The 14722-nt window shown below is 44.3% G+C and overlaps 1 long non-coding RNA gene across 1 annotated transcript; it reads left to right on the top strand.

Moving 5' to 3' along the window:
* The first annotated feature begins 1194 nt into the window (after positions 1–1194).
* Positions 1195–3845, top strand: LOC311437977. Its single transcript, XR_014693876.1, has 3 exons — positions 1195–1638; positions 2426–2501; positions 3561–3845. It is a non-coding gene; the product is annotated as an uncharacterized lncRNA (long non-coding RNA).
* The last annotated feature ends 10877 nt before the right edge of the window (positions 3846–14722 follow it).

Genomic DNA, 14722 nt, shown 5'->3' with positions numbered 1-14722 from the left:
CCACAAGTGTTGGATCCAAGGCTTATATTTGCACCAATGTCACGTCCTTCTGCCTCTCTGGCTTTTAGCGTACAGCTTGTACATGTAGTTTCCTGATGGTCTGCCTCTTGTTACTTAACATTTTTTTCCCCCACTATTCTTGGCAGTTTTCTCACCTTGTGTAATAAATAGCAATTCAGATTTACAGTTTCGCAGCTACCATTCATTCTGCCTCGTGATAATATGTGGGAAATGTGGTAACTCTAGGGGAAAAAACTACCCAGCTGTTTGTCAGAAGATACCTCTTAGCTGGGATTCTGCTTATCCCCCTGAGTCTTCAGAATTAGGAGAGGAAAAAAGATCAGCCTACTTGCTGACTGATATTTAGGATAATTTCACTTTCCCCTGTATTTTTTATCACAGGGTTTTGGGAGGTCTCTGCTCTCTGAATTTGAAGCAAATGACAAAAAGCCTCCGAGTGGTATCAAGATGAGAGCGGCTGTCTTGTGATGCAAACAACTGACTGTCTTAGCAACCACAACACACTGCACAGGTGAGATCCAAGACCATCTACTTAAAATGTATCTTCAGGGATGCATGATGATATTCAAATACTTTCTGTGTTGAGCTTCAGTATTCTCTGATTCTCTGTATCAAATATGTTCAGTTTTCAAGTAAAAAAATTAAATAAATCTAAATGCTCTCAAGACAAATTCAGTCTAGCCCCTAAGAATGAAGCTTCTCTTCTTCTTACCTCTCACCAGCTATGATGAATGCTCTGCAAGCCACATTACACCCTAATCAACATTTGCATAATCTTTACTATCTCTATGATTACAGTATGAGGGGGTTATATATAAGCTAGACAGTAATTAAACAGAGCTAGAAAGAATCCAGCTCCAGTGATTAGCATAAAGAAGCAATGACTCAAGAGCAGATAGACTGGGGAGAAAAGCTGAGGAGGAAAAATGTGAGCTGGCTATCAGGATAAGGCTTCTGGTGAGCCTGAGAGCTGGAGAGCTGTGGGACAGCTTGTATCAGCACGGGGACAGGGAAGGAGGAGGCCTCATGGCCTGAGGAAGGCCAGTGCCAGGTAGCTGCAGTGAGTTGTGGTGTTGGGGGTACAGGGAACCCCTCCTCTAGCCCAAGTTGCTTTGTCATGCAGGATTATTCAGGCCTCTGGTGCAGACCCGCACCAAGGCCCGAGCAGCAGGAAGAAGCCAGACAGAGCTGCTGGACATGAGGTTACCAAGCAGCCACAACTGCTCAGCTGTAAGGCTCCTGTTTGGAAACCGGAGCCTTACAGGAAACTGGATAACAAACGAGTTCTGTTGGCACCAATGCACACAAGAGCCACATCCACTGGAGAAGAAGCCCCTCCTGTTGTGCCCGATATTGAAAGGCCTGTTGTGGAAATGGTGAAATATTAGCTCAGATCCTGCAAAGGTATGAACTAGGTGTATTAGAAAAATTCCTTTGGAACCTTCAGATGACTAGAAAGAAATGTGCCTGACAAAACTGTCTCAAAGTTGTAAAGAAACCCATCTTTTTCTGCAAGAAATGAGTGACCTACTGCTGTTGGTGGTTGTCATCTCCGATAGCAGTGGGATGTCATATCAATCACAGGCATCCACCCTGCAGAAAAGTGGACAAAGAGAGGTAATACTTAGAGTATCTTCTGTCGTGACAATAAAAAAGAGCTCCTTTGAAACTCAGGAGAGATGCTGAAACTCTGTAAAGAACCCTTGGAGCAGCAGGAGATGTATGGAGAAGTCGTCTGGTCAGCTTATTTAGGATCCACAGGGGAATGGGACAGGGGGATTTCACCATTCACTAGGTCACCCCACAACGGTCCCCAGGTTCTTCACTCTTCATTCTTCCTAGATTATATCCTGAAGAGATAAGAGCCTGCATCTGAGCCTGCACTGTTTTCCTGGGTTCAGTTTCTGGAGGGTCTCTTCTAGGGTGCTTCCCCTAGGGCATTGAGAAGGGTGCTTCCACATCCTGAACTAGCTGCCTAACTTTAGTTCACTGCTTAGCAATGAAGCGTTCCCCTCATGCAGACAGATGTGAGTTAAAAATGTACGAAATCTAATGTCATTTTTGTGTGGAACTGAAAGTTGCAGAAAGCTAAATTCTTCTTTGGCCTTGGTCTTACCTGTGCTGTTGGTCTTCGTGCAGCCTCTGCAGAATTAAACCACAGTAAGCCAGAGCAGATGGGAGGCCCTAGACTCTCCTGTTCTTTTAGAGATAATACACAGTCATAAAACCAAAAAATAGTATCCCTGCCACCTCCAATTTCCACAAGGTATTGGGAAACTTTCTGATCTGAGATGCAAAGTGGAAAGCTGTGGCATTTTCACTGACTTTCCTGGAGCTGCTCCCAACCCATACTGTGGTAACATATTGCCGACTCAGCTGAGATCAATTTTTTTTTTTTCTCTAGCTGGGCCTTCCATTTCAGTGGTTGTGGAGAGAAGGTGGCAATCTGTGTCTTTTCCTGGAAAAGTTATTTCCTCCAGGTAATGGTATTGCTGCAGAAGTATAGCCTTGCATCTTTTATATACTTCAGGAAATGCTTTATTTGTAAGAAGGGCATATCTAAAACTCAGACACCTTTGAGGAGCTACAAATTGCCAATTCTCCCAATTTTTATCATAAGTTTTGTGATATTTGAGGCTTTTTCCTCAAAGTACCAGCTTCTGGAGTGATGTGATTACACAAGAAGCTCTCATTTTTCTTTCACTTAAACAAAAAGGCAGTAATTTTCTTGCTCTCATGGCTGCAGAGGGAAGGCTTAAAAATATAACCTGAGCACACTGCAAAGGCTCAGAAAACAGAAGGCAAAGCAAAATGAGTTGAACATATATTCTCTTCTAAACTTTATAATTAGAAGCCCATGTCATTTTTTTTATTATTATTTTAAGATGTGACTCATGATTTTTAAATTATTTGATTTGGCAATACTATATAGATTGACTATGCTCTTGGATAAAATTCTTTGTCACGCTAAAGGCGAAACTGAGCCAAGAGTAAATTCACTATAAACAATTACATATATTGTCTATTCTTGGCTTTTTTAAAACATCATCTACTCTTTACAAAAACACTATAACACAATGAAGACTAATGGAAAAGTATAGCTTTCATCCCAGCCAACCCCCAGTATATGAAAAATATAAAAATTGAAAGGCCCGACAGAAAAAGAAGCTAATAAAACTTGAAATAGTTGAGATTTATTTCTTTACAGTGTAACTTCTCCTATACCCACAGGACCACATTCTGTTCTGGGTTACACTAGGGTAAATCCAGAGTAAATCCAGTAAAATAATCTGACTTTATTGGCCACAACTAATATATTTTGCAGTGAATTGATATCAGTTCTGCTGGGTGTATTTGTCATTCCATTTCTAGTTGCAGCATTTATATCAAAATCTAGTAAGAACAGTGTGACTGGGGAATTGAGGAAGAACTAACATTAAGCCTGAGTGTGCAACTTCTGTTTGACTGATATCCCTTCTGTCCTGCTTCTGATTATTAACTCTGAAGCCTTTAATGATGTGATCACATACTTCCCACAGGACCATCTACCTCTCTGAGTAACAGATCGCTCTGATGGGGGTAGGTATGAAATCTGCAGCAGGAGAGATTCTTGACTTCCAGATCTCTGTTTCATCTTAATCTTAAGGAGTACTTGGAGCTACGCAAACCATGTCCAGCAGAAAGTAGGTGAGAATGGGGTATTTGCATACCCAGCTGGTAAGGAGTCCAAGATTGCAAAGAGAGTTTTACCATGTTCTGCTTGAAATACCTTGAATGCGAAAGAAAAGCACATGGCCTGAAAAGAAAAAAAAAAAAAAAAAAACAATCCAGGAGTCAACCTTGTAGTTTTCTGATCTATAATCAGAGGGTGTTACCCACTGCTCTTGGCAAGGTCTTTGCAGGGGCAGATGTACTCTATAATCAAAGTTAAAAGACAGATAATGAAATTTATTTCTAAAGCCCCTCATAATTTCCCCAAAATAACAGAGCAAAATGAAACCCTTGCCAGGCTGATATGAGGATGAACTTAATGTTTGTGGAGCCCTCAAAACCAGCAGTGATGAGCACTGGAGAAAATTTTAGGGCTTGAGCTACCGTATCGCCAATATAAAGTGAGGGGAGTAAAAGTCTTAGATGTTAACTCTCACACCCTCCAACTCCAAGAGCACTCATCCCTCAAACTGCCCTTTAAAATCCTGGTTACTTACTAAAAATCACCTGGATGTGATTCAAAGGGCAGAAAAGAAGGATGTGCCAGAGGAAAAAAAAAAAAATATATGGCATCCTTACCTAGGAGGCAATAGATGGTCTTTAAAACAAGTCTGTATAACATGCAATAAAATGTGTAGGGTACAACTCATTAAATGCTGCAGATAAAACAAAATGACTAAGGGATCCTCTGCCTCTCTCTTGTACCAAAGAAATTTGAGTCCTTTGGAAAAAAATAGTATCCCATTAAGAGCTGCCTCATAATGCAGTCTTTATTCTGTCATTTTTCTGAGTCATCTGAATTTCTGAATCACCTGAACTTCAACCTCATTGTCACTTGCACGTATAGATTTCTATTCTGGGGAGTGGGGAAGGAGTTTTAATACTTTTTTTTTTTTTTTTGATGTGGCATCTGGAATCATTCATATCCTCATGCTCAGGAAGAGGTGACTCTTCAGATCCTCTCCACGCACTTCTGCTGCTTGACCTAATGGAATATCTGCTCACAGTACTACAATGCCCTGTAGTCTGAGAGCACCCATCCTGCCCTCACAGCTTCACAGCTATTCATTGACAACGGAACAGGGAGGCTCAGCAGCCAGCCTGCCTGTCCGTGCTCTGATGGGGGGGTGTCACACAGCTTAATGGGCATTCCCCTAATACAGACCTTTCTGCATCTCTGCCCCATTCTTTTCTTTACAACCCTGGCTTCTTGCACTATTCACTTTTCCCACTGTTTTCACGTCACTCTCCATTGCTGAGGGATCTCATCCTCATCCCAGTTTCTCTGATGACCTGCTTGTAACCTCCATCTCTGGATTTTCCATCCAAGTACGGTTCTCAATGACTTTTCACCAAGGACAGCTGCCTTTTAATGACGTTAATTCCTGTTTCTCCTCCCTATTGCTAATTTCCCTTTCCTTTTTCTCCCTCTCACCTCTAGGCCTATGCCCCACACCAGGGTACCATTGTGAAATCTTTGCAAAAAAAATTAAAGAAATAAATAAAAAAGGAGGTTGTTGAAGAGTGCCATGGTATAATCTCAGCTATGGCTTGGTACCACCTAACACAAGTACTGAAATGCCACAAAAATACTTTCAGAAGTAAGGGTTAATATGGTTGTCTGAAATTCAAGTTCACAATTTCTGTAGCCCATTGCACAATACAGTTCACAGAACTTACACAACTTTAAAGAGTTATAGGAGAAAACCTGAAAGGCTGGATCCAAGAATTAAGAATGTTAACATGTGCTCCTGTCTGCTTAAGAAATCAAAGGAAGAGGGTTCATTAGGCTTGACACCATCACTCCTGGAGGCTCCTAGACTTGTTTTTACAACCCAAATGAAATGGGAGGAGTAGTCTGGTCAGGATATTTATTGGAAGTGAAGATATACAGTGGAATGATTTGGTAAATCCAGGGGCTTGGTCCATTTTGCACCCTTAAAGAATCAGGCAAAAATCACTACTTTTCTTGTGGCATGGTTGGAGGCCTTTCCCCACTGAAGAAGATCAAGGATAACAGGTTTGGAAATCTAAAACTCATCTAATTTCTCAACCAAGAGAAAAAAAAAAAAAAGAAAAAAAAAAAGAAAAAAAAAAAGAAAAAATGATTTTACCATGAAGCTTTAGGAAAAGACACAACTTGCAAGTAAAAGGGTCAGAGAAAATATGGCATATCATGAAGCCTTCAGTGATAGCAATAACACACTTAATACATCAGTGTCAAATGTTTATGTCCTTGGTGTATTCCAGTAATAACTTGTGTAAGACTGTTTTTTTCTCTAAGCTTATGTGTCTCTTTACCCACAGTTCACAGAAATGCTGCAGTCTGGAATAAAGTTTGGAGGGGACAAAGACAAAACAAGACTGACTACATAAATTATTAAGGGTAGACTGGGATGCTGGGACTCAGAGGTAGGTGCCTAAATCTCTGGAACATAATTTTTCCTCACACCTTCTCCTCCATCCTTTTCATTTCCCTCCAGAATCTCTAATTATTTCATGCAGCAGAGAAAAGCTTCAAAAGGTTTGCGGGGTCCTCTCTTCCAGCATAGCTGCAGCTACGCCTGGATGCTCCGCTGATGGGCAGTAGGTGAATGGATCTCTTTGTCAAGTGCTCTAACCCCTGTCTCTTGTCTCATCTCCAGCAGCTGACACAGAAACAGCAGAAACAACAACAGAAAGACTAATGCAACAGAGCCAAGTTTCAGCCATCTGGCTCCAGTTTGAATTTCAGACGGAGAAAGGCACTGCCTGGTGGCATGCAGTGAGATGTCTATGGGAAGGGGCAGATCTAAAGCTTTGGTCAGGCGGTCTCTTGAAAATTTATCTGTGGCAGCTAAGGAACTAGCACTTTGCCCTTCCACTACTTCTTCTGGTCTGAAAACCACTGCTTTCCTCTAGTAGAACTGGCAGAGTTGCTCATGATATAGCTCATCTTCTTCAGTGCAAAACCCACCTGGTCTGGCTTTGCCCTGGAGTGGATGAACCACATTGCGGTGACAGTGGTAATCTTGGGGAGAGACACGGCAAACAGTTGAAAAGACGATCATGTCCTAAATGGCTGCGGCCTCTTCTGAAGTGATAGTGTGTATCTAAGGATGTCTCCTCTTTCCAGGGCCTCCTTCAGACTGTCTTAGGTAAGCAGCACTTCAGCATACTGGTGTTTGACACTCCTGATGACATTCCTGACACTCCCTTACCATCTGCATGTGCTGGGGGACCAAGGGAGCTAACACCGACCCGCGGGCTCTGTGGCTGGTGTGTATCTCTGTGTTCTTATGAGCCCAGCTGTAGGACAATCCTCCCTTCACAGGGAATAAATGCACTAACAATTTGAAGGCACTGGTAAAAGACAGGAAGGAGTCGTTTACAAAAATGTAAAAAATATACTTTTCCAATAACTTGTAGGGTAGGGATTTTTTCTCATATCAATCTTACCGCAAAGTTAGTCAGGCTTAGGCAAGAGCCAGTTGTTCCTAAAGGGAATATCCTTTAGCTAAAATATTGTTGTCTGTGTTACATGATGGTCCAAAGAATAATTTTAAATTTGCCTTCAGCAACCAAAATCCAATAGCAGCAGGAAGGTGTGGGGAAGCCAGCTGGTGCCTGCCCAGTCCTCACGATCTGCAGACATGCGCCAAGCCAGCAGACTGCCTTTTGAACCTGGAATGTTTTTACTATCGACTGACTTTGTTTTTGTCCTGTCTCCTGCCTCCCTCCCGCGTTATCACTATGGTGACTACCATATCACAGCCTGTCTCGCAGCCGTTCAAACCGTCTCTCTCTCTCCCTCATTCATCTTTTCTTCCTTAGCATCCTTTTTCCCTTCAACCCAACCCTGCCCTTTAAATGAAAGGATCAGCTCTGGACCGGGGCTGAAGTCATCTCAGCTGTCCAGCCTGTCCCTGCTGCGTGCTTGTCTCATTGCTCATCAATCATCTCCTGAACTACCTCAGTTTGCCAGGCAACATTTTAAGGTAAACCAAAATAAGCAGTGGTTCACCTTGAAGCACACACTTCCAACTGTGGCAGCCAAAGAGCTGACTGACAAGCAGCTGTACAACAAAAGGGAGGCGAACGAATGTCCTAAGGTAAACTTTCCCTTCTCTTACTACAGACTCCCCTATAAATACAGGTAATAACCACTCATCCATCTTCCCCTTATTGATTTAATCCTGTGTCAAACCCACCTTTTCGCATATTCTGGAAGAGATCCTGTTTTCCTCCACGTGTCACCTCGTATCACCTAGCACAGCGGCTGAGAGGAGCAGAGTTCAGGAATGATAACGAGCTGTGTTCTTTCTGATGCAAGACACAGCCCCAGAGGCTCGAAGGTGCTAACTCAACTCCAACTTGTTAAATGAAGTCCGAGGCTTCAGACAGCATCTCAGGCTTGCGTGTTTGCCTTAATGTATCGAAAGAGAGAGAAAATATTAAAAGCATCTGAGACGCAAAGGATCAAGTTAGGCTGTTATTTTTAACATTCCTTATTCCATTTCCAATTACCTTTTATCCCAATTTCCTATAGAAATGAGGCTTATGAGATCAACCGGGCAATGCATGCCTCTCCCCACCATCTTCTTTCCCCATCAGCCAATCTCAAGAGAATTGAATAGAGAAAGTAGAGCTCCTCCGAGATAATTAAATTCTTACAGGATTTATAAAAGCCAGTGGCCAGGAAGCAGAGAGTGTGGTTTGAACCTTCCCAAGTTGACCTCCGGTGCTTTTTCTCCCATCACCCAGTTTTTAGAATATCACTTAGCTTTAAAATACTGTGTGTGAGGAATGTTGTCAGGGAGAAGAAAGGGGAAGTGGAGTGCTTGGGGAAGCAGAGTGCTTTGATGGGCACGTACAGGGTGCTACACACAACAGCCACCCAGTGCCACCATGGTAAAGGCCGAGCACTGGAGCCCTCCTGGCTGTGTGCAGACAGGACGCCCAAGGGGTGTGGTAAAGAGACGAGGGCAGGTTAATGCAATACCAAGAACACAGGGAATAGCAAAGGAAACTTCTCGTGTAGCTATGTGGCTGCAGCCATGCTGCTGTGAATGACAAACTTCTGAGTGGTCCAGGCAAGGACTGCCCAAACCCTGCTCTAGAGGTCTGAAGTCTGACTTCCATGAGCCAGAAAAGGAGGTTGGGCGTTAGGGGACATGTCATCCTGGAAATGTCTAAATATAGCTTACATTAGATGAACACGGGGTGCTGACAATGACTGCCACGAACGTGCGACCTTAGTATAAGGATGAAGAATTAATCAATTAAAAATGCATGATAGGAGCTAGCGGGCAACGAGGGAGTGCAGAAAGGACTGAGTGAAAGCCAGCGGGGAGCAGCTGTAGCCCAATTCATCTGCCTTCAGCAGCTGTGCTGTGTGGTCCCTGGTACCGGTGTCACGTCTGCTGTCCCACCCCTGTGCAAAGAGCCGAGGTGAGCCCCAAGCTGTCAGGAGCCGCATGAATGAGCTGTAGTCCCTGTAGTGCAATGGCAGCGAGCAGAAAAAAAGAGGTTCCCCAGTGGAGTATGGTCAGCTGGTAAATGGCCAGCGGTGGAGGAGTTGCTGGGTCCCATCTCTGGAGCACGGCCAGTTCTGGAGTCTGCTGTGGCTAACGGGGAGGCGCGAGACCTTGAGAGAGCACCTGCTATGGGGCCGTGGGGTGAGGAGTCTCCCCCTTGCCCTGGGGCTCCCCTTGCACAGGGGGCTGCTGCTGCTGCTGCTTGAGCACAGCCCTCCTGGTCCCTACGGCCACAAGCGCAGCTCGCGAGGCCCCCAAAGAGAAGAACGCTCGTGGTAGGGGAAGGGATGGGTTAAAGAGGAGGAGGAAACAACAAGACAATCTCAAGAGAAGCCTGGAGCAGCAGAAAAGCAGGGAAGCTCTGAAGTGCAGGGACGATGGAGAGGAGGAAGAAAGCCAGCCAGCTGAAGGCAGCAGGAAAGCGCTGGAGAGGCCGGGGAGGCAGGACGGCCGAAGAACATGGAAGAGCACAGCATCATTTATGCTTTATGCAGAGATAACAGAAGACCTGAGTATAATTCACTTAAAAGTCAATACTGCCCTTTACGTGATAGGAACATAGATCTGCAGAGAAACAGGCTTCATTATTTTTCCTGCTTACAGAATGACCTAATATTGGGGAAAGCCACTCTTTGGCTGGCTGTTACAAGGTACTGGAGGTGACAACAACTGTCCGCTTTGGCGAAAAGGGAAAAGGTTATTTTAAATGGGCCAGAGCAGACATTGTTTTCTTTTGTTCCTCCAGAGGAAAAAAGACAAGAGCACACAAATGGAGAGAGAGAGAGAGAGGTGGAAGAGCTGCGGAGACAGAAAACACAGCATCTGTTTTGGTGCCGACTCTTCCTCTCCATCTCATTGTGAAAGAAAGGGCACAGCACGCAGTCTTATCATTTCCTTTGAGATGATTTGTTCCAGTTTTCAGCTGTTCAGGGCACAGCTCAGCCTGTCTGAGCACCCTCACAGCACTGTAACAAAAATACAGTCATGGCTCTGGCTGATCCAGACTTTGAAACAGGGGCACAAGGAGACAGAGGAGAGAGGAAGAAATAAGCAGAAGGAAAAAGAAAATAACACGTACAAGTCCACCCTGGTGGAAATTAAGATTTCAGCTGATTCCTTTACCTCAATTTCCCTGCCTAAATCATTTTTCCAGAAGCAGGTGGAAGAAACCCATCAATAACTCAGTGGTTTCTGGGATTTGAGAAGAGCCTGGGCAGGGCAGCCCCAAAAGCAACAACCTCCTCACCAGTCTGTCCTCCTCACCTTGTGCCTGCTGCAGACCCCAGATGGGCAGAAACCCCACTCTCCCACCATTTTATCCTTATTAATGACCTTTCAGTTTGCCACACTCAGACTTAGCGAACCCCTCAGCTGTGAACCCTGTGACACAAGAGAGAAACCTGCCCCATCACTGAGTGCTGGAGGCTGGCAGGGCCCTTTGGAGGCCACCAGATCCAACCCCTGCTCAAGCAAGGCCACCCAGAGCAGGAAGCACGGTCCCTGGAAATGGTCTGAGGAGCCTCAGAGCCCCTCATAAACCAGATCAGAGCCTTGGCCCCAAACAAGGGAGCACAGGAGAGGCACTGCAGAGCAAGGTTGTCCCCTGGGAATGCTCACAGGCTCTGCCAAATTCACATCCCCTCACCTGGAATGAAGGAGAGCACGGCTGCCAGGACGTGGCAGGTGGGTTGGATCCTCATGCAGGTGATTTGGATCCTGTTGTCACTTCCAGAGCACACACCACACAGGTGTCCCTGAGGGAAGAGCACAGGCACAGTCTCAGCATCACATTTACAGCTATAAGTAAGGCTGGAGCACCTCCACACACATGGAAATATCGGGTGTCCAGCAAATTCATGGTTTGGAAGCCAAGGTGGTCTTTTGGCTAGGTTTTAACTCAGGAGGGATTTTCAGCATCATTTCCCACTTACCCAGTGCAGATCTGCCACTCGCTGTTTGTGTGCTTCCTCTGCAAAGAGGGTAGCAGCACCCGAGGAACCACCTGCTGCCTACAGGGATCCATTTCTGTGTCATTTTCTTATTCAGTTGTTATGTGACAGGCTGAGGATCCCCGTTGTTAATTCTCCTCTTCCTGTTTCTTACCGTGGCCAGTCCCACCTGAGTCATGCCAGCAGAAACATATTGTAAAAGTACAAATGTGAGAAAAAATGAGTTGTTAAAATGTTGGCCCTGAAGTACTGAATGAAGCAAAGAGAGCCTCCTGAGAAAGCCTGCTCTGCTGTGTTTTATTAAACAGGAAGAACTTGGAGACACCAGAGAGCCAGCTATTTGCCCAGGTCCCAGCGAAGAGATTTGATTTTTCATTTTCTCTTGCCTCTGCTCCCTCTACTTGCCGGGAAGGGAGGAGGATATAAACGTCTCTGGTTTGGCAGGAGAGCCCTGTTCAGACCCTAACCAGGCTGCTGAAAACTGAGGAGGCTGCTGGCAGGAATCTGCATCTCAATTTTATGCCAGCAAAACTGAAAAAGCTAAACAGATTTTTACCTCCACCGCCCACAAACTTTGACACTCTGAATTGGTTTGGTCTTTGATTTTGCTTTGGGGCTGTCGTCTTTTAGAAAGCCCTGGGTGTTGCTTCAAGAGAAACCTCAGGAGCTGAAGGAGAGTTAATGCTGGGGAACACAGGTAGCCAAAGAGCATGCTGGCTGAAGAACAAACCCAGTAATCCTTCACTGGAATTAAACATTACCGGAATAGAAGTTCATATTTTAATATACTTTTGAATGCATTTTTAAAGGTATGGAGCCAAGAGTTACATGAATTCTCCAGCAGCTGAAGTGTTCTGGTTTCTCTAGGTTTTCCCCAAGCCCCACAGATGATGTGTGACACTGGGAGCTAACTGCAAACATTCACAGGAGGACACCAGTCTTTTTTAGTCCTCAGTGCCATTTCTTGCCTTTCCATGCAAATACCTACTTTAAGTCTCTTTGCCTCCATCCCCTCAGGCAGCCTTTAGTCCCATTCCCATCACATGGAGGATCTCTTTGAGGAGTATGATGACAGAAGAAGGGTCCTGTGAGAAGCCATCTTATTCATCCAGTTATCCAGACCCTTCAGGACGAACAGCCCTGCCTTACAGGGGTAAAGGCCTTGGGACTCTCCCAGACTGCAAGGCGTTTAGTAGCTAAGCCAAGGCAAAAGAACTGTAAAACTTTCCTGGAGGATGACTCCAGCAGAGGAAATCTGTATCTCAAAGAGAGCTGCTAGACCCGGGTGTAGAAGGGACAAAGGAGCAAAAACCAATACAGCGAGGCATCCAGTAATCTCTGCTGCTGTAACACCCGTTGGGAATACAGCACCCGCACAAGTTAAGGCAGCTTTCCAGAACTGCTGCACCCATGATACATAGTGATGAGCCCCTCAGGATCACCGCTGTAAGCTTCTCTCGTTGCACCAGCACCTCTACCAGCACACCAACAAGTGAGGACAGACAGCACCACTGCGGCTCCTCAACACCTGATGGGTGATCACGAAACGGGGGCAACAGGACAAAACACGAGGAAGCCTTCAAGAAATGCATATTTACCTGAATAGAACAAAAATCAGGCAATTCTTTGAGAACTTCGAGTATATTAGGACACCAACACAAAGGAGGATTTGTCTCCAGCTTAATTTTGGAAGGTTACTTTGGAGAAATAATTTGCTAACACAGTGCATTCAGGGTGTTCTGGATATTGAACTGAGGGTCGGTCACTTCCCTTATTAAATAAGAGGCTGTTGGTATGTTTTCAAACAAGCCAAACCTCAGCATAACCCAAGACCTGCAATAGGAGGCCAGTCTCCCTTTCTCACACATCAGCCAGCCAAATCCAGCCCTTGGCTGCAGCTGTCTGGGTGGAAGGCATGGCGAGACATCCTTCTTCTTGCTGGTCAGTTTAAAATAACAGATTTCAAGACTACATCCAGGCTTTTTTTTTTTTTTTTTTTTTTTCCAAAATGGACAGCAACTTCTAAGTTGGAAAAACACTTTTTTTTTTCCTTTATAATTACTTATTTCCTAAGTTCTTACCAAATCTTGCTAGCCCTCGTATGCAAGACTTGCAAGACTGATTTTTATTTGGATGAGAGACGGAACCAAAATTCCAGGGAGAGCTGGGCAGCACATGCTCCTGCAAACATTGGCACACAGTTTTCAATGGTCCAGGGCTGCCTGAGATTTTGGAAACAACATCTCGAGACGCTGAGATGCGCATGCTGCGAAAGAGCAGCTTTCCTCTTGGAAGCGTAGCATTTCCAAGAAAAGGACATTCTGTTCCCCGCCACCTCTAAAAACAAAACTGATTCTGTCATCTCCATGTTTGTTTTGCTGCAACTGATATTTTTAAATTGTTTATTAAATACAGTGGTGATTTAATTGAATGTTTGCAATAGCGAGAGATCTGTGCTATTGGCTTGAGCCAAGTGCCAGAAGGCATGCAGAAAAACTTCCCCCATCACGCTGCTGTTGCCAGGCCTCCATGGCTTGCAGAAAATCCCTTTCTGATCACCCAGTACTAAACCTCCTAAATGTTGTCCCCTCCCCGCCAGCACCACTTGGGATGAAACTGCTGTGAGAAGTTGTCTCAGAGGCCAAACTCATTAAAATCTGGAGCCAATGCACAAGGGGTCCATCCTTAATTTCACCTTATTTGTCAGAAATTGTTTGCCAGATCCTCCCAAACCACAATATATAGAAAGAGTCCATGCAAAAACCTCACTGCATTTGCCAGAATCGTGGGACTTGTGCTGCAGCACTATTGCACTGGAAACTATTATAATGAAAGCTCATAAATATTTCATTGCAGAAGTGACCAAATATGAAACGCATTCAGCAAAAGAATTTCAAAGAAAATCTTAAAAGATTACATCTCTGGAAAATGAAAACATGGGGGTTTTGGTCTGGAAACTGACAGAAAGACTGATTCTGTAATTGCAATGCTAAAACAAATATGAGAAAACACAGAAATCAGCTTTGTAGTGATGAGATAAAGTCAATGCCCATTAAATGACGGCTTACACAAAATACACTGAAAAGAAACCCAAACACCACAACATTAAAATTAAAATATTAAGACCTAAATCCACAAAAGGGGAATTCTGAATTAAATCAAGTTTCTACTTAATGCATTCTTACAAAAATGTCACTTTTCCAAAAAGATACTTTACTCCCAGTACATTTTCTTTCTATGTACTAGGCCACAGAGTAAGAATAAATAAATGATTTATTTACATGGTTTAAATAGTGTTGTGTATTTCACAGTCACAGCTAAATTAAATATATGGGACGCAGGACATCCAGAAATACGACCAAGCTACCAGGACTGTATTTAACAATGGCTGTCTCTCCTCCCATCACTCTCCACAGCCCAAAGCCACTTCTGCAAGGGAATTGCTGACATTTATGTCTCCCTACCCTATACTTGCCCCCAACACCCCCCCCCCCAAAAAAAAAAAAAAAAGCATGTCACAGAATC

Source organism: Aythya ferina, assembly GCF_964211825.1.
Source record: "Aythya ferina genome assembly, chromosome: 5".
In the NCBI taxonomy this organism is placed as follows: Eukaryota; Metazoa; Chordata; class Aves; order Anseriformes; family Anatidae; genus Aythya; species Aythya ferina.
The sequence above is the reverse complement of the archived record's forward strand: the minus strand, read 5'-3'. Positions and strand labels throughout refer to the sequence as shown.